Below are 5,889 nucleotides of genomic sequence, written 5' to 3'. Positions count from 1 at the left end.
CGCGGGCGTGGAGAGTGTCGGCGGCAGAGGGACCATGAGCCGGTCGTTGGGGGCCGCGGAGGGCATACGGGCGCGGACTCGCAGTCGACTGGTGCGGCCGCGGGTTGGGAGACAGGCGTGTGTGCGCAGAGGCGAGGCGGAGCTGGCCCGGTGCAGGACGGGCAAGGCTGCAGCCGGCACGGGTCGAGTGCTCGCTCGCGTGGGTGTCGGAGATCCGGGCGCCGGGGCAGAAGACGCGAATATGGCTCGGCTCCCACTCCACCGTCGAGGCCGACGACAGTGCTAGCGCTAATGCCGTCGACTTCGCCGGTGCCGACTACAGCGCCAGCGCTGTCACCCCGGAGTACTGCAGCTCCTCCATCGATGCCTCGCCGGTGAGCTCCTCGGAGACGGCTAACAGTGGCGCCGCCGACCTCGACGGCATAGACCTCCTGGGTTACGGTTACAGCCAGTGCTTGCCTATATCGCTGTAGCCATCGTCCGTCTAGCCGCTGCCAACCCCGCTGTTTGCTACATGTTCGATGAAATTTTAGGGCGAACATGGCAAAAATGCGTCAAGCCACCCGTTGGACGCACATGTAGACCCAAATCAAAAAGCGGACGCCGCTGTCCGTTTCGCCGCCCCAAACGAACAAAAAGCGGATGAAATACATGTTTGTTTGGATCGGCCCATTGGAATTGCTCTTATTATTTTCATGATGCAAAGTAACATAGTATTAGTATCGTATGTGGCTTCATTTATAAATTTGTAGACTCATCTTTTCTAAAAAAACGCTATGTTACAGTAATTGTTATTTTAAACACCTATCTCCTTATTAACTACATGATACATAAGCAAATTTATCGTGAAAATCGCTACATTATTAGCTAAGTTAGTCCTACTATTTTTTTTGCGACGAAATTACTCCCACTATGACCAGCCTAAGCGCTTTGCTCAGTGCTTCGTCGTGGCTCCGTGGTTTCGAGTGGGCGGAACGGAAGGGGCGTTTCGCACCGAAATGTCACTGATGATGATGTCCAGGGTGGCATTCCCTCGTTACATACGTCGGGGTGCAACAAGCGAACACATACGCGCGCGCGCTTCGCACATCCAACTCGAGTGCTAGTATCGCATGCCCTATCTATATTAGCACCTTCAAGATAATGAGCCGATATAATATCTCCAGATTAAGAAACAAACACATTTGTAGCCAACGATAACGTCTTCTTCCACTCAACGCACATGCCGAAAGCTCTAAACTAAATCCAGGAAATGCGATCACTAGTGCCAAGTTGACAATGGCACCCGCCGGGTTCGGATGCGGGTAATGGACGTCCAGATCCAACATGTCTCAATATTTTTCGCCCAAACCCGTACCCATTCCCGCACCTCGGATTTCAAACTGTTCATATAGTACCCATGGGTAAAAATAACTATCTTGGACACCTTACCTAATTCACCCTTCACCATGTGTTTTTAGCATTTCTGCATAACTATCTTGTACATCATCTGTTTTCCCTTCTTTTTCTCACTTACAAGACAAACAGAAGGGACACAAATTATTTTCTAATTTTCTTTTTGTAACATTCCAAAATTCTAAATTTTAGAATGTTATATTAAATAAATAGATTTGGTTGATTATTTGATTATGGTGTGGTTGCTTGAGTGAAATTGAATGAAATTCGAAACTTTTTGAAAGTTAAATGAGAGGGAATAAAATGACTTTCCTAAACCTTTCACTTTGCTTTCTGATGTCGAAGAATACAAATTTGTTTCATCACAAAAATCTAGAGAGAAGATGACATGACTTCTTCCATTTAAATAAATGAAAAGGGTTGTTGAAAAGATTTTTAATTTCATTTGAAAATATTTCAAATTCAGAAACTTTAAGCAACTCAATGATTTTCATGAGAGAAGATAAAATGACTTTTTCAAAACATATGAAATATGAGTTGGAAGTTTAAAAGAATCAAATTTAAAGTCCCTTTGAAATTATTTTCAATTTGGAGTTATTTGGGTTTTATTCAAATTATTTTTCTCCAAAAATAAAATAAATGGAAAACAAGGTAAAATGATTCCCTACATCAGAAAATTGGAGAGAAATAAATTTGAAATAATTTTGGTATTTTTAAAATGATTTTTGTCGAGTTTTATTGCATCAGTAGCACTCTTTGCTTTATTTAAAATTTTGTGGATTTTTATTTGGCACTAGAAAAATGTTCATGTTAGAGAAAATATTTTTTGAATATTTTGATATATTATATGCCTATATAATATTTCTATTTATTTTGTTGTTATTATTTTTGTTTGTCTGGAAAATGTTTAAAAAAATCATTGGGACCGACCGAACCGGGCCGGCCCAGTTCGCCAGGCCACGGCCCAGCCGGCCCGCACGCCCGACTCACTCGTCCCCGAGCTCGCGACAGAGTCCCGAGCCGCCGCCACCGACCTCGACGTCCGTGCCGAGGCTGGGCTCCTCTGCCCCTTGCCCAAGGCACCCCGCCCCGCCTCGTATAAGTAGGCCGCCCCCGACCCGTTTCTCCTCTGAGCCGCGCCGCCTCTCGCCTCCCACCGCCGCAGATCACCGCCACCAACCGCCGCCGCCGCAAGCGCGCCGCACCGCCGCCTCCTACCGCTGCATGCCGCCACCGTGCCGTCTGCCGACGCCCGCGCCGCCTACTGCCGTCGCCGGTGCTGCCTCGCTTGCCGGAGCCACCGCCCCGCCTCGTCGTTGACTTCGCCGCCATCGACAAAGAAAACCGACGAAAATCGCCGGTAAAACTGTCGAGCCGTCCCGGTTTATTTTGGTTTTTTCCTCGGTTTTATCTTAATAACCCGATCTGTTTTGTTTAACGAACGTTGTTCGTTTAGGATCTTTAGTGAGCATATTCATTAGATTAGTTCTGTTAGCGAGCGCTCGCTCGATAGATTTTTCTTTTTATTTTTCTGCCAGGGACTTAGTTGTAGTTGTTTTATTTTACAGTTTAGCCCCTAGTTTTCAAACGGTCACAATTTTTTGCTCGTTTGTCGGAATTAGACGAAATCAACGCCCACTTCTTCGTTATGATCCCCTCTATCCAGTTAATCAACTTGAACATATTTTTGAAAGTTTTAAAATTTGAATTCAAATAGTTTTGTTTTTTAACTTCATTTGATCGTAACTCGAGTTTTATAACTCCGTTTGAGTTGATTCTTTTTTGCATATCGAAGCTCTTGACCTAAGCTTTTTGATAAGGCCAAATTCACATAATTTTAGTACTGTTAGAAATTGTTTTATGTTGCAAGAGTTATTTGCTTGGTTTTTGATGTTTTTCGAATTGTCTTCTTCGTTCTCCCCGATCTTTTGTGTGATTGCTTATGTGTGGTTACTATTGCTTGCTTATGATAGATTGAACGGAGTGTGACGAGTAGAACTATCAGGAGTGATGAGTGCGAATCATCTTCATCAACAGTACGAGGCAAGTTCACACTTTGATCATACTCTTTTCATACCCAGTTTTTATGCATTAGTTTCAACCCTCAAACATTGCATGGTTAGGATTTGATAACATGTGGGTATTGGGAAGTAGTTGATGAGGTAGGAACCTATTGTTCTGCATTCAAACCTTGGGAGTTACTTTACGTTATGCTCATACTGCTATACTATGCTCGTAGACGTGGATTGGTTTGAGAGAATTCATGAAAGTTGTGAGATATTATTGTTAACTAAGGTTTAACTTAAGGTGGTTACTTTAATAGACATCTGGGTGGATTGGTTGGGGCACCCTGGGAATATACCAGTGAACTTGCCCGGACACCTGGGGATATACCAGTGTTGTCCTAGGAGATCCTGGGGAACCCGTGTGATCATCCTATGGTTCGCCACCCAGGCTCAAAGGGATCATAAGATTATTCATGCTAGAAACTTCCGTGTGCAGCCACAAGCTATTATGGGCTCTGGCATAGTTGAGTATGTGACATGACCTCTTCCAGTGGTAGGCTAGTAGATGTAAGGGATGTAGGTTGGTACTGTCTACCCAGGGTTAGAGTTAATGCTTCTGAAAGATTGTGTCTCGGTCATCCGTTTCTCAAACACCATGTAGTGCGAGAGATCCAACGGAGGAGACCGAGTCTTTTGGGAAAAAGTGCGCAAACCTCTGCAGAGTGTACAAACTAATCATGGTTAGTCGTGTCCTCGGTTATGGACATCTTGAGTCTCTGATACTTGGATTATCATGTTGATCTCATCACTTTAATTAATAAGATTGTTGGGTTATTCATATTTAATTGGGATTGAGATGGAGATTTACCATTCTCAATGTTTTTCAACAAATTTTGTATTTAAATAAAATATATTCCTTTGTTATAGAGAAAAATTGGCTTTTCGCAAAACTTATACTTAGAGCCTCCACCAGCCAAATATGCATGTAGTGATAGCTATTATTCAGCATTATCCTATGGTGTGAATTTGTCAGTACATTCAATGTACTGACCTTTTGTGGTTGCAACATCTCATGTTGCAGGATTCTTACGACGAGTAAGTGATACGTTAGGGTTACGATTTCTACACTCAACTTTACCGTTGGTGTTGATGAGAATCCACAACCTTGTTGTTACTTCCACTATTTGGATTGAGGTAATAGTATTTATGTTACTTTATATATGTGATTTACCTCTGTTATAAATCCTCGAGTATTGTGTGTGTCAGCATACCGATCCAGGGATGACACTTAAGCACAGAGACTTGATCGTCTGAGGTCGGGTCGCTACACTTTTATTGAAGATATTTCTGCAGCCCCTGCTTTGAAATAATCAAATAAAGAAGACTATATGATAAGATCAACAAAATCAGAGACAAAATCATTAGTTCACAAAAATAAGATCAACACATTTAAACAAGATAATAGACAAGCTTGGGAAGGGGGGGGGTTAGGGTTGAGGCTAGCTGCTGCATTAGCCTAGGGCTTACTAAATGACACATGGAACCTACTGCTAGAAGAAATTAGTATATGGGTATGAGGGTACACGGGTGTGGGTGTTGACTTCCTATACCCGTCCCTGACTTACCTGGTGGGTTTAATTTTTTCACATTTACAAACCTATGGATATTTGTTTTACCCAAACTCTTACCCTAATAGGGTTTTTACCCGCTGAGATCGTGGGTTGCAGGTATCATTGCCATGTTGATGCCAAATCTAGAACTTGAACCCCGATGGGTTGGTTCCACCACAAGAACATAACCATCTGAGCTATGCTTAGTTCGCTTAGTAATTGCTGCCTGAAATGTACTGCCTGGGCCTTAGGGTTATAAAAAGAGAGAAGTGCATATTACACCCCCCAACTATAGGGCTAGTCTAATATACACCCCTCAACTCCAATATCGTCTAAAATACACCCCAACTCTCAAAACCGGCTAGAATTCAACCCTCCCCTCCCTGTTGACCGGTTTTGACCCAGTTTAACCGGTTTTGACTGAGTGAACAGTAAAAAAATAAAAACTTAAAAAACATTTTTTTTTGAAAAAATTCAAAAAAGTTCCAAGTTTTTTCACCACGTGAACAGTAAATTAAAAAAAATCACCTTTTCAGCATGTTTGGACACGTGAGTAAATTTGAGATGTCCGTAAATTCGAAAAAAAATCAAAATTTTCAGCATGGTGAACAGTAATTCGGGAAAAAATCCAAAAAAAAATCACCACGCGCTCAAACATCATCCATGCAAAAAAAGGGTTTTTACAAAAAACGATTTTACTGTTCACCAAGCTGAAATTTTGAAAAAAATCGAATTTACGAACATCTCGAATTTACTCATGTGTCCAAACATGCTGAAGCACGAAAAGGTGATTTTTTAAAATTTACTGTTCACGCGGTGAAAAAAACTTGGAACTTTTTTGAATTTTTTCCAAAAAAAGTATTTATGGTTTTTAAAAT

The sequence above is a fragment of the Triticum aestivum genome, chromosome 1A (genome assembly GCF_018294505.1).
Source record: "Triticum aestivum cultivar Chinese Spring chromosome 1A, IWGSC CS RefSeq v2.1, whole genome shotgun sequence".
NCBI classification, from domain to species: Eukaryota; Viridiplantae; Streptophyta; class Magnoliopsida; order Poales; family Poaceae; genus Triticum; species Triticum aestivum.
Note: the sequence above shows the minus strand (reverse complement) of the source record.